Source organism: Rhyacophila brunnea, unplaced genomic scaffold, assembly GCF_057557595.1.
Source record: "Rhyacophila brunnea isolate RB1 unplaced genomic scaffold, BYU_Rbru_1.0 scaffold_12, whole genome shotgun sequence".
In the NCBI taxonomy this organism is placed as follows: Eukaryota; Metazoa; Arthropoda; class Insecta; order Trichoptera; family Rhyacophilidae; genus Rhyacophila; species Rhyacophila brunnea.
The window spans coordinates 32956581-32982634 of NW_028232774.1; positions in this window are offsets into that span (position 1 = coordinate 32956581).

Below are 26054 nucleotides of genomic sequence, written 5' to 3' on the forward strand. Positions count from 1 at the left end.
GCCAACTATTTATTGCTAGACTCAAAATGTGGTTTTTCTGGGTATGGGGAATGTTCCTTCAAAAATACGGGTGTTCGCAGTTGAAACGACGAGAAACTATAGGGTAAATGTGGAAGTCAGTGCCACCAACTAGATTCTATTATCTTTGCCCCCTCCATAATCAATAAAAATCAATAATAAATTATTATGGATAGTTTTTCGAAACGGACCCTTCCCAAACCATTTTCCTGTTTGCGCGCCTGCTCATCCTAATCATATATAATATGCATACGAAACAGAATCCATCGCTAAAAAGAGGTCCGGAAATTTTAAGTACCTAGTGCTTTATAGTATTAAAAGATGTATGCTGGGCATAACCTCCAAAAATCATAAAAGACTTTTTAATTGTTTAATCGAATGTAAACGCTCTAAAAACATAATGTATATTTGACAAAAATTGGACTCGGACTCGGAGATCGAAATAACCACCTCGATTCGATTAATAAGTAATACAATTATCATTATAATTTTACTACCCAAGACAAAATGGCGACAATGTCGAGCAAGTACGTACATTATGTTCTCAAAAAGAAAAAAGTTATTTTCCTACACTATCTCATCTAGAAAATTACGTAGCGCTTAGTAATATTAATAAAAGTTGACCCTAAAGGGGGTTATCTACTTACTGTTTAGTTAGTTAGTTTGCCGTTCCAGACACAGCAGCGCTGTACTGCTGAAGAAAATCCTTTCAGGAGTTTTATGACAAAAAAGGAAGTTTTATCATAAAACTGGCTGACGGTGGACAGCGAAGATACTGTAGGGCGGAAAAAATGTGTTTATATATTTATTTTATTTTTACCGATTACTACTAAATTCTCTGACTCTACTAAGACTACTAAATTAATAGTAGTGAAACACTAACACTTGAGAACATCACATATTTGTATTGTGACTTCGCCAAGAATCGAACATGTTACCTCCGATCTGAGAAGCCAGTACCTTTTTAATTTGACTATGTTATGATCAAGTAATAACTTCTTCTTCTTATTGTGCCATCCCCTAGCGGAGGTCGGCCACCATCAAGGCGATCTTATCTTTGTCGTCTGCTACCTGGAACAGTTCGGTGGAGCTGCACTCGTACCAATCACGGAGGTTCTTAAGCCACGAAATGCGGCGCCGTCCTCTGCTATGCTTCCCATTGATCTTCCCTTGAATGACAAGTTGGGGAATGCTGTATTTTTGTCCTCTCCTAATGTGGCCGAGGTATTGTAGTTTCCTGGTGTTCATACTACGTAGAACTTCTCGGTTCATTCGATTGAGAACTTCAACATTTCTCACCCGGTCAGTCCAAGGAATTTTGAGGATGCGTCTATACAGCCACATCTCGAAAGCTTCAAGTCTCCGTGACATCTCTTGGTTTAGCGTCCAAACTTCCATACCATAGAAAAGAATTGAGAGCACATAACATCGTACCATACGCAGTCTCAGACCTAGGTTAAGATCTCGATTGCTAAGGAGGCGTCTCATTTTGAGAAAGGCGCTCCTTGTAATCTCAATTATAGTTTTTATTTCCTGAGACTGGTCCCATTTCTCATTTACCCATGTACCTAAATATTTATAAAGGGTCACACGTTCGATTGGTTCGCTGTTAATGAAAGTAATAACTACTGTTATTTTATATTAGTCATTGTAGTTATTTCGAGTTTGAAAGATTACCAGTTTGTAAAACGAGCAATAACACAAGAAACCTTGTTCCAAATTTTCTGGATAACATGGAATCCTTTTTACTAATAATTCTCATTCCCTTTAAATAATTAATATTATACTCTCCCTTTAAAATACAACTCATTTCCTTCTCCTTTTTTATTCGTCATTATTAAGTAGGATGCCCGTAGCTTAATTGGTTATAAATATTAGTGCAAATCCAATGAATTCAGATCCCGTCGGGCGTTGTATTTTTTCTAGTAGGTATCTGAGGCGTTTTCAAATTATGTATATTCAATAATAGAATGTCCATTCTCAAATCTTGTGAATTATTTATTGAATAAAAGAAAATATGGTAAGTATATGAAATAAGATTAATTTATAAGTATGTAGGTATACACATAAAAAAGAATACTAATTAAATAATTATTGAGGTTATCCAAACTACATATCGAAACTTAGTCATAGCGTACATGTTCAGTGATATATTATATTATAATATACTCGTGCACAATTATAATTAATGTTAAAGCATCATCATCAATCGGGGTCGATATACTGCTGAATGAAAATATCAACGGGATTTTTCACTCCTTTCTTTTTTGGCAAATTAAAGTACTTAGATGTCCATCAATTTAGCAGGTTGTAGGTCAACCCTGTGGTCGTTCAGTGCCCTTTGTGTACCACTATATTGTTATCATAATATGACTATATTAATTCACCGGTTTTCTACTCATCGTGCAACATATTATCAATGCCACTTCATTATTTTTACGATCTACGTACAAAAAAAAATATATATAAAACTCTGATACAATTGTATATAATATGGCAACATAGCGGCAGAAAGTTTTATGGGAGTTTAATAATTATATCGTGCAGTATTTTTTTGGGTTACCTTGTTCAAAAAGTCTTCTATGTCAGTTACGGCATTATGATCGGGTCTACGACAAAGTATTACAAGAACTGTGGATATAAAAGTTATATACTTACCGAACTTTTCTCTGTACTTTCATATAATACCCATACAAAATAAACGAAACATGACAGCATAGAAAGTACCAAAAATATTTTAGGAACTAGAAATTTGTTGATAGAAAAAACGTTTTTTACTCACAATTCACAGTGTAGGTATTGATATAGGCAAGGAGGTGATAATTGGTTTTTAATAATAGTAGGTACGTCTTTAATATTGTCAAATTCGTATATCTTTACGGCACCGTGAAACGAAAAGAGTTTAAAATCCTTCTTAAAGAGTATATACTATGTAGCACAAATCATAATAATATAACATCATATAGATACTTCCGTATTGTACTTAAATTTATAAGAAAACCACTTAACCTACTTCGGTGTTTGGTGGCTATTACAACAAAACAAAATCAAGCAATCAAGGCTAAGATAATACTTCTTCATAATATAACAGAATATAGTACATACAGAGGTACTATTGCAAGCTTATGTATCACAATTTTAGGTGGCCCAATAGCTAAATTCTTTCATCCAAAGGTTCGATTCCCAGTGAGGTCACAATATATTTATATGATTTTTTCAAACCGAGGGTATTTGAGATTGTTTCGTTTCTATTACTAGTTATACAAGTTTCACTACATTACTGGCGAGTGGCCTCATCTTCTATTGTAGTGTTAAAAAGAAGGTTGCTGCCAAAAGTTATTAAGTCAATAATTTAGGTATTTAAAGTTAAAAACGGATTTTGTGTCTATATATAAATATATACCTATGCTAAAAAAAAATAAAGGCATCCCATATATAGAACAAGCACACAAAGTAGAAAAAAATGCAATATGTCTGATTTTAGAAATTTCAATTACTCCATAACATGATTTCGAGACTTACTAGTCTTTGGCAGTAGCCCCATATATATATATATATATATATATATATATATATATATGTATGATTATAACATGTCACTAGTTACTTTATATTATGATACTTTAAATTATGTGACAAACCCTATTTCGGTAGTTTATGATTTGAATGAAAGCCTTGGGTCCAAACAAAAAAAACAAACGAGCTAGTTGGTTGATGTAGCCCTAGATAAGGCCTATTGTCCATATATAGAAGTCATTTATAATAATATAAATAAAATGCATTGTATTGTATAATAATATCATCATGAATTGACAAATATTATTTAAATTATCAATTTTCAATCACCCTGTACGACAAAGCATCAAAAGAGCATTACTCTTTATTCGAGCACTAATCTGTACCGTTGATAAGGAGACGCTAAGCTTTCACACACCTTGTAGTTATCTACTGTAATATCTTGGATGCGCTTCCACAACCACATACTTAACTGCTTTCTATCTATATACTCGTATCATAATGTGTGTTTGTGGATAAAGAAATATCATCCCTAGTCAGTGGAAACCTTTGACTATGTATAATACTAACGAATGAATTTAAATTCTAAATTATTTTAGAGTTATTATACATACTAGTGATACTACAGTAATTGTTTTATACCATATCACTTATCCAAACAAATTTTATATCTCTCGTTCAGAATGAGAGCTTTTATAAATAATAAAATATTATAGGTGCTTTCAAATAATATAGTATCCTATTTTTACGTGGAATAATCCGTCGAGAGAAAGCGACAACAATAATAGTGTTTGTGAAGTGACAAGCTATATTTGGGGTACTAAAGTGACTTTACACCCCCTGGCCAATCATCGAGAGAATATTAAATTTGTTCTCTGATCCCCGCAAAAGAGTCGTTTTCCACCCTTACTATACGCGCAAAATGACGACGCTTACTAATGTTTTAATTTAAGTAAGTAATTTAAGTTCCATTATCTTGAAAAGTTAGCCATGATATCGATATTTTTTTACATTTTTATTATGTAGAAAAAGATCATGAGGCATTTATATTAGTGTAAGATAATTAACAAAAAAATAATATAACGTATTGTCACCGCGATATTCGAGTATCGTACGCGTCGGATTATAATGTAGTGGGTTTTAAATTAAAATCCCGTGTCTGGCAAATTCACACATATTGTTTTTAACTGTAATTGGGATACATTCTGGATGCTGAGGAAGGGCAGTTTATATGGGAGGAAATCCAAGTACTAACCTTGATGTTGATCGACTGGAGTGATGGAGCTGGTCCCAGGTTTCACGCACTCACGCACTAGTAAACCAACAGTTGTTTGACACTCTCACGGTTACATATGTTTTTGTATGAATGCTGATAACAAGTTCAGGATGGATGAGAGACGCCGCGTTCGGTCAATCCATAGCAGATTTAGCGCAACAAAGGTCGAATAGATACGTGATAAATGAGTCATCTGGTGGTATTAACGCGGCTTTGGTCGTATCGTATCAGATCATAGCGCGATGGAGGTTGAAAGGGTACTGAATCATTTATCTATTAACGTGTTGGATATTAAAGTGACTGGTTAACAACAAAAATGATTGTAATATGTAGAAAAAAATATTGGATAGGGTTAGGAATCGGATTTGGATTATAATTGGCCCTAACAGTATGTTTAAAATAAAAGTATGGACCTAATAGGTTGAGCAAGTGGTTTACATTAAATTTATTTTCTGTAAAAATAAAACAATCTGTTAATACAAACCTCTACCACGTGGAGGGCGATATAATCATTTTAGGATCGGGCATGGTCAAAAACAAAATTATCACCGCACAAAAACCTGCATAATATGGAATTTAAAGTCTGTCTTAATCAAAATAAAAAACGTAAAAGCTTTATAGCTTTTAGCTAATCTTTTTATCATCATTGAGATATAGGTAATATAAATATACGCCGTAGTGCTTAAATATACCGACAGATAAATTCCCAGTCTCTACACCCGATTCATATTATGAAGTCCCAGGAAAAAATCCATAAATAATTATAAGTAAATTATTATTAAATACCTGAATAATGGAGTTCATTAAAGTTCTATTATAAAAGTTATTACTCTCATTTTAAAATAACTCAGATTTATTCTGGAAAAATATCGCTGGATAAATAAAAAACTCGTCTAGTGCAAGTGCTTCTAAATTAGTAGTTTAAAAAAATTAACTATATATTTTATCTCAATAATCTGACGAGGCATTTGAAATAATTCCGATATCTCCTTAAATTCATTACTTTAAACTCCTCTGTTTCAGCAGATTTCAGTACACGGGTAGATACAGAAGATATTTTTCATACACCTAAAGATAAATGACGACAGAGCAAGTCAAGATTATTTTATTATTTTCTAAACTCTATATTATAGCCCTAAAGTGTACGGTTGCTACATTAGTCCCGTGCAGGTTCGTTTCGGGACAAGGAAGTGTGGAATTAAATCTTTTAATTCTAACACGTTTATAGCGCCATGGAAAGTGGCAGTTCACAAATTTTGTTTCATGTCTAAATAAAACACGGTTCTTGTCGGTTTTACACTTTACAAGAAGCCAGCGGTGAACCAATTTTGAAAATAGCCGATATGCTGGATTATTTTTCGAGTTAGGTTAGGTTAGGTGTTCATTCTTGAATTCATGAATTTTGCCAAAATCGGCTATGAAAATTGGCGCGGTTCCCGCCTAACTTCTTATAAACCGATTTGTACCTAAAACACTTACAAAATACGTAATAAAAACTACCAAAATACAAGAAAAAGACAGTAGAAAATAGGTAAGTAATTAAATTAGGAATACAGAACATCGCATAATTTTGTCATCTCGGTACTACAAAAAAGCTCACGGCAAACTGTGCTAAGGTGAAATATAATACGTATAATTTACATGTAACCCACAAATTGAGGCTGCATAAACATGGCGGGTGGAGATGGGATAACTCAAATAATATTGTCGACACTTTTCTTTCATTAAAAAATATACCTATATTAAGCTTGAAAAAAAAACACTTATGTTCTAGCTAGATTGTAAATTTAAGCAAAATTATTAATACAACTGTAAATTATTTGTGAAAAACTATAATAATAAAAGTTTTGCATCGCTATCTCATAAAAATATACCTACGTATTGCAACATAGTATGCGTGAACCCTTATAACTCTTAGGCTATATTTTGTTCTGCTAATATGTCACGTATTAATGATACCGTATAAGACAAAAATCGAGCTTTTCTTATGCATTATTATAAAAGTTCTTTCATATATATACGTCCAGATAGTTTTATATATATTATGTTTTGATATTGGTGCGTTCGTTGGTTAAGGTGTAAAATATTTATTTATTTGATATTACTATTAAAAAAATCGGTGTATGTACGCACGTTAGAAGTTATACTTCTTTGGCGTAACAAAACAAAAACAAAACTTGTGATAAACTAGATTCCTTGACTAGCTCTTAATTATCTTGTTAAATTACACACACAAGAAAAAGAACCACTTATTGGAACGCCGTTGTTTTATTTATATACACTTTAACTTATATTACTAACTGACGTTTAATTGTTTGTTTACGTTAGGAATTGCAAATGGTCGACAATAATAAATTCGCTGCCTAGGCAACGGAACAATTCTAAACTATAATATTATACTGTGATTTCAGTATTACACTGTGGTATAAAGGTAGTGCGTTCAGCTGATAACCGAACAGTCGGTGGTTCGAATCCAATCGAGTGCGTTTTTTTTTCGTGTGAAAAAATTAATTATGTGTTACATGTCACACGCCAAAAATACACTTTGATCTGATTTCCCAAACGCGCCAAAAGAAGTTTAACTTCAAAAATATATATTTTTGTAACAATAAAATAGTAGGTACGTGAGAATGGTAGTAAAATCAATTATGTTCAATGAATTTCTTTTTAACGAATAGGGTGCGGTTAAAAAATTAATAAAATAATTTAGACAGGGAGAAAAATATTTTGTGATGAATTGCAGCAATAGAGGGAGGAGGATCAAAAATAGTTCAAATCATTTGACGTAGTTTATACACGACCTATAATAAAAATCAGAATTGACTGTGTTAAAATTACACACGTCATCGTCTGAATTATTAAATTATGAGGATTTAGTGCGAACCTCTAAGTAGTTATCTAATCTAATCTTTTTATGTATATGTGTAAAATCTTTCGCTTGAAATATTCATATGGTCATTTTTAATAGATATGACGTATTAAGATCCAGATCATGGACCCGTTAGGTTAAGTTAACGACTATCATTCGTTTCGCGTAAAAAACATATTTAGAACCTCTTCTAGAAACGACAAGATCTTCACCAGATTGTAAAATAAATAAAAAATAAATATTTAAATGATTGTGGATTGGCGCTTTTAGCAGTGAAGGTGCTGGTGGATTGCGAATCTAAGGGAGGGGTTACACAGGATGCCAGACACTAACCTGACTAACCTTTATGTTGAGAGGGCTGGCGCGCGCTGGTACACGGACTGTTCGGAATGTCATTCTCACGGTTTCACTTGGTTTTGGGATGAATGATGATGGCAAGATAAATAAAAATCATGCGAAAGAATCCTATATATATTTTTTTTAATTACTTATCTTATTAATAATTATTTTTAACAAACATGCAGTCATAGATAATAATATTATGGGAAAATGTTTTAGGCGTAGCTCTAGCAGTTTATCGTTTTGTAAGGACCGGAACAGATATGCTGAAGTCACGTGATATAAATTTCATACTAAAAAACGTCCGCATTCACCAGCAAATAATCCATACAATACAATGTTGAAGAGAAAAGACGCGGTGTGGCATATTTTCTTAAACTTTCAAGAGTTGGTACTTATTATAAATACATTCCTACATAATTATACGATAGATGTCGTTGGAAAATTAAATTTATTATTTGTATATAATATAATTAATTCGTATGAAGGTAGGCTTTAAATCATCGTTTAGTATAGAGTCTTCGCCACTGATAGAGACGGAGCTTAAACATATTAAAGTCAAGCAAAAAAACAAATCTCTAGTATACCTAGTAATTATAATACAAACTAAGCCTATTGCCGAATTTGGAAGGTTAGGTAATAATAGTTTTAAAACGTATATATTACGTCAAATCTTTCTTTAGCGATGCTAATGGAAAAACGGCAGAAGACTTTATCTAGAATAAAAAATAATAATTTTATACTAAACTTGATTCCTAGATGGCGTAAGCATCTCTCCAAATTTTAATTTTATCGTACATTAATTTGTTAACAATTATTCAATTAATAATACTACGTATTTTTCTGAAGAGTTCGACTACTAATTATTATATTTCCCTGTATCTATGAATCTAAAATGTCACTAAATACAAATTCGATTAACATTTAAAACAGTAAGTTCCCAATCATAAAAATACTTTCTATAATCAATTAATACGAGGAAGCAATCAATCGATTGATAACAGAACGATATCTTGTTATATATATCGAATACTACTATGAAAGCTATTCCGATTTTATTTAATTTTATACTTTGAAACCGCATAGACTTATTTGCATGCAAATTATTGACAATTTTTTAACCAACAGAGGTAATAGCTGTTATAAATTCTCTAGAATATGTGCACGCACGCTGTCGAGGATGTGACAGTTAGTGATAAAAATCGATTTATAATTAATACCCATAGCGTGAGAAAGGTAATAGCCTTATCCAGATGTTGATATTTTAATCAGATTCTGCTGTTTTAATGCCATTTGAACTGTTCGTAAGTGTCTTCATAGGTCTAGAGATGTTATCTGACTTTTTCACACTATTTTTATTCGCCGCCAAAGTGTATTATCTCCAATTTAATGAAACGGACAACTAATTATAGGCCTTATTTGCATTATATTATTGCAGATATATATTCTAAACTTTTATTTGACTGCTGAAAACTAGGTTTAGAATATGAATGACTAATTATTGAAACTATACTTTGATTTAATTGTATTTTTTATCTATTTTCAGGTAATCATCAGAACTCGATATCGTAATTCATAGAATTAAGTGACTCCAATGACTACCGTAAGAAGTTTTTTTTTTACTTACTAATTATAATATAAGTAAGATACTTTATGACAAATAACAAAAATATACACACTTAATTTAAAAAATATTTATTGATTTTAATCTTTTCACCTGTTTATGCTATCATCCTTTTGATTATCTGTGCATCCGTGGAAATCATGTAATTAATCTATATTAATCCCATGAGAACTTTTCATACTGCCGTATTATTTATGTCATATTATGACAATCTGAAATCGATAAATTTTATATACTTACGTTTACTATATTTTTTGCAGTTGGTAAATTGTATAATTTACGATTCACAAGTTTTCCTATTTTTTCTTGCATTTATTAAAAATCTTATAAATATTTATTATCTAGGTCCACACACATAATATATTCTACAGTTACCCTAAGTAGCGGAATCTAAAAAACATAGTATGCAATTTTTTTGACAATATTCGTCTGTTCACGTATATCAGTGTCATATTCTGGTGAAGGCATAATAATATCTGTACATAAGAGATAAAAGTGCGGAAGTCGGTATGCAGATTTAAATGTACATTGTTCTTTTAACGCTGAAAATTTAGGAGTCATATGTCACATGATTTTCAAAATACTAATTACTTCTCAAACGACGGTAGTCCAATTATTATACTTTAAAATTGAAAGAGTGGATGTCCAATTTAAGTAATTTTTACATTAAGCTATTACAAAAAGATTAATTGCAAAAGTGCTGAAGTCCAACATACGGAGTTTTAGTCCGAATGCGAGTGAGTATTTAACTAGATTAGATTAACTATGTTAAAACTGTTCTCCTTAAAATATTGAATATGTGACTTCAAGACTTTTATCTTTAAGGTACAATTTTACTGTCATGAATCGTTATATTGTAATAATTTAATAATAATTAATACATCCTTCATAATTCTTTTAGCCTTTTTTGTATTCCAAAAAATAATTTTAATTTATAATAATTTTAATAATAATATGAAAAGTTTTTTGTGCAAAATAAAATACAAAAACGTCAAAACGGGTAAATTATATTTAAAATTTATTGTATTTAAACGAATAAAGCGCAGTACGGAAACAGTGACCTCACATCCGAATTCCAGAATAGCGTTTTTACCTCCCATATGATATTATTGAAATAATCTCATAATTAAATTATCCCACGGTTTACAAGATTTGATGTAATATTATGAGCGGGTATTATAATATGTATCGCAATCTGTGTCCACACGCATAACTTGGATCGATCGCATCCGACAATTTAATCGCCGTTGTACGATTGGTCGACTAGTTCACCAGGAGCTACAGGTCGAACTAGTTACATGCTAGTTATTTCTAAGTTATCACTTATCACCTGTCTATGCTATCAACCTTTTGATTATCTATGTATCCGTGAAAATCATGTAAAACTATATTAATCCCATGAGAACTTTTCATGCTGCCATATTATTTATGTTATATTATGACAACCTGAAATCGATAAATTTTACATACGTTTACTGCTACTTTCTTGAGATAGGTTTTGAAGTTGGTAAATTATTGTATAATTTACAATTACACAGTCAGTTACCTGCAATATTTTTTCTTGTATTTTATTAAAAATTAAGTAGATATTTATTGTTCTGTATAAGGACTTACGTTATTTAAGCGCTATTTTTTTAGTGAACAGGATAAGACTGTACGTTGACTAGGGACATCCTACGTTCGTAAAGAAAAAGTTGGTTTGTCGATAATTTAGGCATTTAGAGTAAACGATCGATTATTTGTGTATATATATAAAATTCGAGGTCACCTGACATATAGTAGGTACATACACATGAAACACAAAGAAATCACCATTATGCCCGATGTTAGAGGACATTTCAAACTTTTAAATTGCAATTTCTCCATAACATGATTTCGAGAATTACCAACTTTTGTATATTATAGGTTTTTTTTTTTAATTCACAGACGATGGTTTATACGTTTCAATATAATATGACAGATAGAGTTTTGTTGCTCCCCATGAATTCTCAGATTTCATTTTTTAATACTTGGAAGTAGGTAGGTATGTTGAATTACAGAAAAATATCATTTCATTAAATATATACTTAGTTCACTTTATTTATTATATTACAAATAACTTACACCTATAATAAGTCAATAATCAGTTATGTATATAATATGCAGTTTTTCGTGTCAATTACGATCAAATAGGTACTTATGTAGTTAAATATTGTTTAAATAAACATCCAAAGTGGTCTTCAAATACGTTCCTATGAGTAGAGCCACATACTGGCTCAATCAGTTGCATATATTGTGACTATTAAATCTAGCTTTTTCTGATAATAAAATTGTTTTCACATCGAAAAATTTATCAGATAACCTAATATTGTTTTTAACCAATAAAAAAATGTGGCTCTTATTGTCATATTAATATTTATGACTTTTGGTCTTTATGTAATACTTGCAAAATTGTATATTATATTGAGATTACGCACCTTTACCTACATAGGTACTGTTTTGTTGAATTTCTCGTTTTGGTTAATCAAATTATCTATTGAAATATTAATAATATTCGATTCGTTAATTTAAAAAATAGATTTATAATTTCCTCGTTATTAATAAAAAAACTCTTTTAATAAAAACATTGGTTTTTTATTTATTCAAAATAACTAAAGAGTCATTCTATCTTGGTATATTTATTTTTGATTAAGTTTAATATAATATTTGTCAAAACAATCATTCTATTTTCAGTCATTGTTATTTCATTATTTGTAGAGTTTTGTTTTGTGAATATGTTCAATAAATTAGAGTTTAATATGTTGATAGTCGATTGTGCAATTAGCACTATGAATAAACTAATACATTCCTACTAATATTAAAGTCACCGACGTATTATGTATACCTATAAATAATCACTATTTTTTTTTAAATATAATAGGCATGTGTTATATTCAAGATCATGTTTAATTATTTTAACCCTTAAACGAAAGTGAAACCGTATCTCCGTATATCAAAGCAAATCTAGCGTAAAATATTTGCATACTTAAGTTGAAGATGCGTTTCAAAAATGCATACTTAAAATTAACTCGTATATTAAAAAAATGCAAATTAAATAAATAAGTATATTTATGTGTCTTAATTTTACTGTCTATTTTCTGTATACCTATAATTATATACTATTTATTAACTACTTAACATATTACATTTTTTGCGTGGACATTTTTATATAATATATTTAACTTATATTGCTTTTTGTAGTACGTATGGTTCAAAAACACAGAAAATCATAGATTTTTTTATATATTACGAAAGATTATTCGAAATTATATTTTATTTTCAATTCAATATCACTCATCAAATAACCAGTGGCAAATCCTTGGTAATAAACGATAGTTTAACGCTCATCTTGACTTACAAAGAAATATTGTAATTAAACAAGGAAAATTACCGCCACAAATTAATCGAATTAATTTATTTGACAGTATTTAAATATTACATAATATATCCATTACCCACCATAAGCAAACTGTCAACACATGTTATATAATTTCATATTATGACACGTCGTTTATATAAATTATTCGACTACACTATTATATTAAAAATTATAATTCCAATGTTACAACGAACCCCTATATTTATTAAGTTTATGAGCTTCAAAATATAATAGTTTTAAATAACTTTTTAATATAAATAATATAATGATATTATTATTTTCAACAATTACTTAAAATTAGTAAATAACCATAATTACAATCCAAATATGTACCTACTGTTCTTTCATTCATAAACCTCCCATTATCAGGCAGTATTAGCCACTGGCTCTCAAATTACTTTTATATTTTGTTAGACGCATTACAATATAATACAATTATAATAAAAACGAGTGTTATGAATGCATCTGCTATAATGGGTAAATAATCTTATGGGGTGAGATTTTTTAATACCACAAAAAAGAGTGCTTTATGATTTTTATTTACGGACCAATCCATAACAGTTATTCAACGGAAGCTTCGGTTTTTTGCTTAGAACAGGCGGATGAGCGTCAAATTTATTGTAGTCATTTGAATAAAGGGTTGTGTTTCCAAGTGAGTACTATTCCAGCTATTTTCGAATAACACATGGTCATTCAAGTGATACTGGAAAATCCTACAACCAACGCATTTAATAATTATCCTCTCGTTTTTTTGAAAACGTTTTGAAAACTTCAAAAACAAAATTATTAGAAAAAATCCCAGCAAAAGGTTAGACTCAGTGCGGTACATTTTTTACTTTTTTACAACCATCGATCTATAATAATTCATGCGAATTCTTTCTTTGAGGATTGTGAAGAGATAGGTGAATAATTGATTGAGGCATCAGCGGTGTAGATAGATGTAAATGTTTATTGTCTTGATGCAAAGTACAGAGAGTTACAATAGTCGGACTAAAACGGTGCAGAGTAATCATGGTGAGCTTGTGCTCATACCGAGCCGCGATCCGTAGCGACGACTACCGATCTACTATTAACGATAATACCGAGAGTGACGGTGGTCGAGTAAGAAGTGAGGTGACTGGATTGAGTGACGATTTATTAGTGACTGTTGACTTTGTCAAGTGACCGGACTCGAGATGAGTGAAGAGTCATGGCTCACCCTTACATATTTATACAAAATAAGTCCATACATTATAAGAGTCATTGTCGCAACTAAATCGTAATAAACACTGTTGATCTAGGTTATGATTATTTTATGTTATTCGGTTACGAGGAAATGCTGACCAAGTGCTTCCGCAACTCCGATTTGTTTTGAAAAAAAAACTTGAATATCGAAATGTGTCATATTTTTAATTGCCTACTATATTTTTACTACATTTACTATTTGCCTACTATATTTTTACTACATTTTTATAACATTTTATCTGATGAATGTTAAACTTAAATGACAATACTAGATACTTAAACTGATTGCAACCAATGATCCAATAAGTTAGACAAGTGGCTTAATAACCATCCCTTTAAATAAGTTTTATGACTTACATTGTGTAAGAGCTGACATGAAATCGCTTGGGAATAAAAGTGATAATTTACTTAACTTTTTTTACATTAGAACAGATGAGGTACAGTTCGGTTATGAGGAATACAGCGGCAAACACATTTTGAAAATAGCCGATAATATACTGGATTATTTGTTAGGTTAACCTAAGCAAACCTAACCTTACCTAACTTAACCTAACCTAACCCAACCTAACCTAACCTAACCCAAACTAACAAATAATCCAGTATATCAGGTATTTTCCGGACAATATAATAATATGAACTTCCCTTATACGCTTATAAAATATATTCATACAAAATTAAGAGAAAAAATATATTCAGTTTTAATTAGCTATTTTTCTACTAGAAATATGAAAATATCCCAAATACACAAATAATTGATTAAAATATACATTGTACCTACCAATATTATTTGAAAAAAATAAGAATATAGACTGTATTTCCTAACACGTAGCCTATATTGTCTTATTCTTCCTTGACGCGTAGACCAACCCTTACAACAATTTATTGAAACACGTCCATATGTGAATTGCCCTTCTAAGCTTTCCTTAAAAAGGGTTCCTCTGTATTTTTTATGAGTTCGTTGTGTGTTTTTCACAGCGGAGACGCTTCTTAAACTGTGCAACACTCTGGATGACATAATTACTATTAGTTCGTACATATATAATACATATTTTATTACCCTGAACGATCTTATACTTCTAATATTATTAAATCAAAGCTAATACATTGATCATTCATTGATAAGTCTTCATATGTAATGTTAGACTAGTAATAGTTAACTTTATAAATTCTTAGTCCATATAAAAATTTTGTTTTAAAAAAAATATTCTCAGAACTCAAACAGACTTCAAACCAGAACGTGAGCACGCATTTTGTTTTCGGCGCTGCCAATAAATATAAGAAAAAAAAAATGAACTTATTAGTAGTATAACCACACATACAATTGTTCGAATTGAAAATCGAAGAGTCTTCCAAATTCAAAATGCATATAAAACTTTTCTGAGAATGGTTTCTGCAACGAGCCCGAAACGTTGAGAAAAGAAAGAGGAAGACCACGCGTTGAAAACCCAAAAATTTAATACGATATGCTACGATTAGTTATACGTATTCATTTAATTATTTAAAAGAATGTCACATTTTTTGATCTTGCGAATTATTTATCGCATAATAAATAGTTTATTACATAATTATTATTAGCAAGTGCAAGTACGTTATAACTAAAATTTGGAGTAAACCTGATACCGGTTAGTAATGAAATTAATAAGTATTGTACATTGATTTCAAATACAAAAACCGATTGCCAAAAAGTAACGCAATTTAGAAAGCGCTTCAGAGAGTATTGTAAAAACCGCTAATTAAATACGTCGCAATCATATGAACATGCATAGCTTAGTTGTCAGATCATATGAGCGTGATTCCTGCTGGGTGTCGCATTTTTTTCAAAAAGATTTTTTCTAGTGGCAATATAATATATTAAAAAAAAAAAAACGTTTTCAAATTATGTTAGTATTAATTTGTAAATAGCCATTCACTTTGACATTGAAATTCAGCATATTGACATATTTTAAGAAAGCTTTTAAAATTAAATTGAGAAGCTCTCAGTAAGAAGGTTATTCAAAATTAAGTTGCCATTAAGCAATTTGTAGAAGCTGTAACACCGTTACCTATAATATGCTCAAGGAAGATCTAAGATTGCATTCGGGATTCATTCACGCGAGTTCATTTCGCTGTAAATTACTCCAAAAGTCAAACAAAGGTGTGCCCCTAACTTTTTACTGATCTATTTTTGAGAAATGCAACCCTTCCGTGGGGTATTTGTGCAGATGTCGAGTTTTGTTGCAAGCATCTGTATTCTACATTATTTTTAGATTGAAATGTCATGTATCGAAGACCTCCAAAAAGATAAGCTTGTCCCATTTTAATTGAAAAAACCGATACTACATAATATGTAAAAGAACATTCACTTCAGTGAAATGGCAAATAATTTTCAATTATAGGTGCGACGAAATTTTGAACGGCTGCAAATCGGAGAGCGAAAGTCGAGCTGTGAACACGTGAATTTGTTTTGTGATGGCGTCGGGGGAATTAATTCCTAAATCGTGTAAAGATGACTAAAAAATGTTACCCATTTACTTGAAAAAGAAAACATGTAAATGAATATATTATTAATATTAGTAATAGAACAATAAACATAACAATAAATAGACGCATGTTGAATTTTTATCACAAATTATGTTTTGTTCTGCACGCGTCGTTTACACAATCTTCGCGTCGCGTAGTCACGATCGTTTTAAGCCGTGCCCCAGCTGAAGAATAGCCTTAATTAATTGATCCATGGTTAATTCATATTATGACATATTATAAAATTTAAAAAAAATCACTTTGTATTTACCAAATATGACGTCTCTAGGCAAAGTGCGCCCCCCCCCCTTACCCCTTTAAGGAGACTCAGAATGTCATCCCCTTTTATTTTTAGTTGCAAATCATCTGCCAATTCGTAATATAACTTCTTAACTATTTTATTATTTATTTTCTGGTGTCTTATACACCAAATATCTTTGAATTGACGTACACGTCATCTACTGAAAATTAGAGCAGTACCACGAAACTATCTCTCAAGCAGTGATGGTTTTAGATAGATAGAGGTCTGTGAAGCTGACTGGCAGGTATCTTTATAAAAATGTTTTCTGTACGATAAACCGACTTTGATTATTTTTTAAACAAATGTGTCGATTCTTTTTAAGGCTATACTTCAGTTGAGGCATGGTCTAAAAAGATCATTGCTAGACGATGCGCGGATTGTGTAAATGTGCCGAACGAAATATAATTTGTCATAAAAATCCAACATGCGTCCATTTAATGTTATGTTTATTTTTATATTACTAATAATAATAGTATATTCATTGTAATGTTTTCTTTTTTAATTACATACGTAAAGTTTTTTAGTCGTCTTTACACGATTTAAGAATATTTTCATCCGACGCCATAACAAAACAAATCGACCTGCGGACACCTCGACTGTCGGTCTCCGATTGGCGACGAGTGAGAAATTTCGTCACACCTACTGTTGAAAAGTATTTGCCGTTTCACTGAAGTACGCTCTTAATGAAGCAACCACATCGCCTGCTTCACAGAAGACCGCTACTAACTGCTCTCAATAGTTGTAATATTTGAATTCTTTCCTTCATTCGCCACCCTGTATAACGTGCCGCCCTTATGAAATTCATAACGTGCCTATCCACACCGGACGTCATTGTACACGAATACACTGTATTGTATACATATCACACATTAATATTAAGTATTATTATGTATTCATTATAATTTATTACTGTACCTATTATTAATACTGTTGTATCACAAACGTGATAATGTCAACAACGTTGCAAAGCACATGTTTACGTATTTCGTTTTAAGACAGTACTTCAGTGAAACGGCAAATAATTTTCAACTATAGGTGCGACGAAACATTGTACTCGCTGGCAATCGAAAAGCGAACGTCGAGCTGGGAACACGTCAATTTGTTTCGTGATGGCGACGGGGGTATTTATTCTTAAATCGTGTAAACATAACTAAAAAACGTTTCCCATTTACTTGAAAAAGGAAACATGTCAATGAATATATTATTATTGTTACTAATAGAACAATAAACAGAACATTAAATGGACACATAATATGTAGTACCTAAGTACATAGTTTTATAATCATCAGGACCGGTTTCGTCCGTCCCAATGGAATCAATGATAATATGTATTTGGTGGATCGTTTTAGAAAATTTACTATTTAACTTCTTGTAATTATTTAGTTTCAGTGAAAAATAAGTTTTTACTTTTCATAAATTGAAAAAAGTGCACAGATGTATTATTTGTATAAAATATACGTTGTCTTAGCACAATCTATAATTACATATATTCTTCTTGGTCATTCTCTCGTAACTGAAATCGTCACCACTTTTAAATTTTGTCATCTTATGAGTAACCAAGACTTTGCACCCTTCTCGATCATCTTCTCTCAGGGCTGAGTGAAAGCTTCCCCCAATGAGCTCCTTAACTTGGTCGCTCTAGTGCGCCGATGCTCTTCCTCTGCTTCGCCTTCCTTGGAGATCACCCAAACCACCAATTTTCCGGTCCGCGCCGGACAATATGTCCAAAAACTGCACAATGCATCTCAGACATATTGTCGAGAGCCGTTTCTTTATCTCAAAACACCGTATAATGATATGAAGAAAACTAATGTTTACAGAAACTTCATTTGTATGACAATTAAATTCCCCGATCATTCTATATAGTGGTAACACATGTAATTGCATTTTTTTGCAATCTGTGTGCTTTTTTATCTCTGCTTCACATCCGGCTTTTCCACTAATGGTCGATCTCAGATATACAAACTCGTTCACTGTTTCTAGGCAGTTTTTCTGCACTATTTCTGTTTTCCGTTCTCTATCTCGAGTGTACTTGCTGCTGGTAGAAGGTATCATGTATTTTATTTAAATATACGAGGGTGGGTCAATAATTCCTTAGAAAAAAGCATTAAAACAGTTTTTATTTTTGTATTTTTTTTTTATTTCTCAACATAATCTACTTGGAGCTCAATACACTTGGTTAGACGTTTCTCAATTATTTTAAACCATCAGAAAAATAAATTTTCGGAAGGTCCTCAAAATAAGCATTTGTCCGATCGATGACTTCTTCATTTGAAAAAAAACGTTGTCCACTTAGCCATTTTTTTAAGTTTGGGAAAAGGAAAAAGTCACTGGGGGCTAAATCTGGCGAATACGGTGGGTGGTCGACCAATTCGAACTTCAATTCTTCAATTTTAGCCATTGATCGTAAACATGTGTGAACACGGGCATTGTCCTGATGAAAGAGGATTTTTTTCCTGTTTAAATGAGGCCATTTTTCTTCAATTTCGTTTTTTAGCTGGTCCAATAAAGATGCATAATAATCCCCTGTTATTGTTTTTCCTTTTTCCAAATAGTCAACGAAAATAATTTCACGTGCATCCCAAAATACAGTAGCCATAACCTTACCAGCTGATTTTACGGTTTTCGCCTTCTTTGGATATGGTTTGTCTTCGCAATCCATTGCTTTGACTGTTCTTTCGTCTCGGGAGTATAGTGGTGTATCCGTGTTTCATCTACAGTCACAAAGCGACGAAAAAATTTATCCGGATTGCGTTGCATGAGCGACAACAGGGCTTTAGAGGCCACCACCCTATTGCGTTTATTGTCGACTGTGAGCAAACGCGGCACCCATCTTGCAGAAATATTTTTCATGCCCAATTTGTCATGTAAAATAGAAATGACGCTACCTTTTGAGATCCCTGTAACCTCAATTATCTCACTCAAATTTAATCTTCGGTCACTTAACACCATATCGTGGATTTTATTGATCATTTCTGGTGTAGTCACCTCTACAGGACGTCCTGAGCGTGGTTCATCCTTTGTTGATGTACGACCACGTTTAAATTCATTTAACCAGTTATAAATAGTTGCAAGTGAAGGAGCAGATATGCCGTGAACTAAATCCAACTCATTTTTTATTTCCTTTGCTGTTAACCCTTTTATATTAAAATGTTTAATAACAGCTCTAAACTCAATTTTCTCCATTTTCTATTTTTCCATTTTCCACAAGCAAATTTTTTTTTTAAATGTATGAAAAACACACAACAACCCGACCAATCTGATTGAAACTTCGCAGCATACTGAATCGGTAGTGCCGCTGCATGAAAACAAACCGCTTACAGTACTAGTCGCGCCACTTGTCGGCTTTTCTAAGGACTTATTGACCCACCCTCGTATAATAATACATACATGCTATATATATATATATATATTTAAACAAAGAAATTAACAGTAGCCATTTAAATAACATGTTTTTTCTTAATATTGTATACCTACTCTTACACAGACAAATAATAAACACCTGCACTATAAAGCCTTGTCAACTAAATAATACAATATCATTACTGCGATTTTTATTTGCAATTTCCTCTGAGATACTTATCTGTACGCAGAGTACCGCATATCAAGCATATTATCCCCACCACACACACTGACCACAAAAGAGCAGTGGCGTGCTATAAAGTACCCGTTTTAGTATAACACGTTTACAATACGGCGACTTAGGTAAGCTTTGATGATATTATTATAGTTATCAGAAGTATTGTATTTTTTTTTTCAGAAATAATATTTTCTACATGTTAGCTACAGCTACAAAACAAAACAAATCACTGAAAGCGAACTTGATGATACTAAGCTCATATACGATTTTATAGAAACGAATGGGTTATCTTTTTATCTTCGAGCTATGTGTTAATTGCAATAAAATTTGATTACCAGAAATATAAATATAAATTAATCTTTAGTATGACGTCAAATACTACTATTTTAGATAATTAAAATTGTGGTTCAAAATCGAGTTAAGTTGGTTATATGAGTTAATTTCGTGTTCAGAAACTTGTACGTATGCAGTTCGCCGTATCACAATTCACCATGAAATATTGTATCGGAAATATATGGCAGTTTACTAAAGACCATCCAACCTCTTTGAGTCGTATAATAGTACTGACATAAAATTCATGTCGTTCAAATTAAAACACGGTTTTTGTCAGTTTACACTTTACAGTAAGCCAGCAGCAAACGAATTTTAAAAATAGCTGATATTCTAGATTATTTGTTAGGTTAAGTTAGGTTTTCAGTCTTGAATTCATGAATTTTGCCGAAATCAGCAATGGAAATTTAATTAATGTTCATGTTGTATCTTATAAAATTGGAGATCGTATAGTATACGGTAATCTCTTTCCGATAATAAAGCTCACGGCGAACTGTGCCACGGTGAAATGTTTTACAATTTACATGATCGAACTTATATAAAATATAGAGTAATGTAAATCGTATCCCCTCATTTATACCACGAATAGTTGAAACAACTCTCTTTCCAAAAATAATCCCTTTTGATCGGCGAGCGCAGTTCCAAAATAGACCTGTCATAACTGGCAAACACACACTATCGCATTTCGAACAAGGAGTGTATAGTAAATCAAAAATAATTATTTTGAAACAACTGTGCATGTTTTTATTTTATGCATTCGAATGGGCCATTTTATGCATGGGCGACTCGTAACCTAAAGCTTTCATATTATAGGTACAATCAATTGTTGTTTCAATAAAATATGTAGGTAGGTACTATCATACTTATTGTGACTCACTGTTATCCAACGACAAAAATATTAGTATAGTATTATTCATCTTTACATCCCTGTACTCCACGATGGAGTAGTAGGACTACTGAACCCGTGGGTTGTATGTTCAAAATCAATAATATTGACAAAAAAATCCTGCATGATCTTGACATCATATTTAATATAAATAAAATATATCAAGCTACGTTACATTCCATATGTGATACGACAAAAGTAAAACTATTTGTTTTGCTCTCCATTCACTAATACCTACGTAGACTATTAGGACCACCCGTACCAACTTACATAATATGAATTAAATGAAAGCTCTCAAAAAATATATATTTAAGAGCTTTCATTCTATTGGTATCAATATTAGATATAAAATTATTACTTATAATTGGGATGTATACTGCCACTAAATTTATAAATAAATATAATAACAATTTTATATTGCAATCTGTTAATAATAATACAGATTTATAATTATACAAAATGATAATTAAGTTATTGATTTGCGTCTACATTAGTAGATTCATTCTATACCGAAATTGTACAATCGGTAGCGTGCGCGCATCGTAATGAAAAGTTTTAATTTTATTTAATTTGTTGAATCAACGATCACGGTCTTTTGTCACGGTTCATCGCGATTGATTTTCTCGGGAAATTTCATGTAAATACCGCTCTTAAAAGTTTCATTTCAAAAACCTACAGTTTTTTTCTGCTTGCGAGGAAAGTGTTTTCTCTCTTATGCTCTTTCTGTTCACAGTATTGCATGTTCCGAATTTTTTCTTAATTATTCATCGTTAGTGGGATTATAGAAAACTTTCCACACTATTATATTTCTTATTCCTTTGGTCTGGTTACTTCTGTATAATTACAGTGATCTGCAAAGTGATCATCTTAGTTATAATAATATAACTTATGTAATTGCAATAAGATATTGTGTCCAAAAATTATTACGTTAATAACTCATACATTAGATATTTGTACTGTGTAAGCAGACCCTAAGTTAAAATATCTCCACGGGGCACCCCTGTGTGTTATCCATGACAACGCAGTAGAAGTCATCGTCTAGTATTATTATGTCTTTTGACGGTTTTAGTGAGCGCCGATTTGTGGTATTATAAGTTGGGATTTATATTTCTTTAAAGCCCACTGTTTCGACTGAGCACTTTAATTTTATGAGATAGCTTTAAAAATACCAAATGCTTTAACGTTTACTACCACTGTTTTATTAATAACCGCATTTCTACCACTATGATAAACCCACTATTAACATATCATATTATTATCACACATAACCTCTTTTGCAGTTTTTATACTGTTTAGTTTATTTATTCTTTGGCATTGTAATAATACACGAGCTGATTGTTTGACCTCTTTTACTATTGTTCTTCAACCACTTTTCTTTTGTGTCTTTATTTTAGTTATAGTATTTTTCAATTGCACAATAATTTGCACACAGTTCTAATGGTAATAAGATTTCCACTCAATCATAAGAAATGTTATTCTATTACATTAAATACATATTTATTGCTTATTTTTGGGTCATTTATCCTCATTTCTGAGGGTTATTATCACAGACTTCACGAAATTATTATAAAATCACCCTTTTAATTGTTTGTGTCACCCACTTTCACCACGACATGGTAGAGATACCATAGATATGCCAATAAGATAGGTTACGCAAGCAATCAAAACATGTCGATGACCCAGTATTAAACAGTAACAACTCAAAAACCTTAGTTTTTAGATAATCATGTTTTAATATTTTGATTATTTTAGAATGCACAAGATTTGACAAGTTTCAAAAGGATACATGTCAGAATTTATCTATTCTAAATTGAAACGTATGGTCAATCGCGAGTTTTAAATGGAAACAATTCGAAATGGGTCTATACAAAACTGGTTTTGTTGGAAAGTTTGTAAAATTTCATATGGATTTTTTGGCTGTCAATATATCTAAATTATTTTTTTCCAATTGTTTCTGTATAAAACCGTCAAGAGCTCATTTTTACGAGTATTTTGATACCAATATCGCGAAATGTCGAATTATCGACTTGTTACCGTTCAATACTGGGACATCGATATTATCGCAAATTAGGGTAGGTATAGCATAATATAACTGATTGTAGTAGAGCCGATAAGTTGGTGAGGCCAAGGTTCATCCTGACCGTTGCACCACGAATGAAAATGTTTTGTTTACAATAACAGTGAGTAGATAAAATTACCATTTATATAAAAAGGTTGCCCATCATTTCCTTTTTATATATAAGTGCGTAAAAACTGCCGTTGTCAACCAACCCATCGCGACGATTTTATTAATAAATAAATGCCACATTATCATTTGTCTCCTCGGACGTTTTAATATTTTTAATTTACACTATGTTTTTTCATCTCAGAAGCAGCAAATCGTCATAATTTTACATTATGAATGAGCGGATAAACTGTTTATGACAAAAAGTAATATTACGAAAATATACGAACGTTAAAAAAAATTCTAAAGCGATTTTCAATTGACATGATTTTTATGTTGGCGAATTTTTTACGTACCTATTTAATATTTAATAATGTAATGTAATATTTAATAATGTAATGCGATGTAATGCATTTATAGATCACACACCGTTTTTGATAATCTGAAATATTCCTCGTCATGTATTTATTTTTTTAAATACATATGTTTACAATTGTGATTTATTCAAAACCCTATCAAAATAACATAAACGTAATATTCTTTTGAACGATGATTTTAATTTGATTTTGCAGATTTTTCTTACAATTAATGTTATGAAATATTATGTTTTTTCAAAAAATCTTAATATCACGCAAAAATATAAATAATAACGTCATAATGAAAATTGAAAATACTTAAAATTATTGTATAAGGAAAAGGTGTGAAAAAAATACAAAATGATAGTAAAAAGAAGAAAGTACAGTAACGTTGTCCTATGAATTTATAAAACAACGTCCACTTCAGCTCCTCTTACGTTACTGGATTGCATCGATATCAGAAGCAATTTGATTAAAGCTATTGCCTTTCCAATTGACGTCACAAATCGATGGTTTTTTATCTTGGGAAAACAACAATAATAATAAAATTATAATTGTCTCTGATATCTAGTTATCAGATACATACAACACAAACATAGACCCCTCCAAACTTACCCGCCCCGCACCACACCCGGTCTCAATCGAGCGTATCACGATGCCCTACGTTTGGATGAGAAGCATCAATGGTGTTTTGTACGCCTGGGAATGTTTCAGGAGCAGATGCCCAAGACTGAGATCGCCACATTCTCAAGTGAGGTTTGACTGTGTTTACTAAAAGACGTAATTTATTAAAAAGTACCATGGGAGAAAAAGTCACGGAGACTTAAATAAATGTACATAATTATATATAAAATACAAAAAACAAAGCTAAAACTATACGGACAAAGAAACTATGTGAAAAGATCTTCACGTCCACAATAAGACGCCGTATTTTTTTTTAAATACTTACAATATAATTAGCCTTTATGGTTGCTGGTAGCTGGTTGGACCGACTTAAGCATGTCTTTCTTCTCTGAGGATATTCTCGAACATTTCCAAAAGATATGGTTTGCATCCTGTATTTCTCCGCCACATAGACATGTTTAACGGGTAGCAAGACCATGCTCATAGAGCCTGACACTGAAGTCATCAGCTCTTCCAGCCAAGAATTAACTGGTGTACCTGAAATAATGGTAAATACCTAGAGCTTTCGTTCAAACTGCTTAATGCTGAAATTATACGCTGCGTTAAATGTAAAGATGACGGGCCGAACAAAACTCTTCCGAGCTCTTCTACATTTCATTTAATAATTTATTATCAATGATTTACATACATAATATTAAACGTCATTGATTTTAAATTGATTCCAAAAGGTAACGTCATATTGTACTTTATACGTAATCATAATCATAATAATTATTATTATAATATCAAATCAGTAAATGGATAGGAAAACTTTCATTATGGTAAACTATGCCTTGGTACAATCTGTTATAATGTAATAATTTTACTTTTCTTCTATATCCACCTTCCCAACGACCTTGATTAATATTCATGTATTCGGTAGTGTTTAAATATTCAAAATATAATAAATTATAACTAACAGTTCATTTTTAATATTCCGAGAATCCGAAGCAATCTAACAATTTCTTTTTAAACACTTGCACAATATAAATAAAATATTTAAAATACCTAA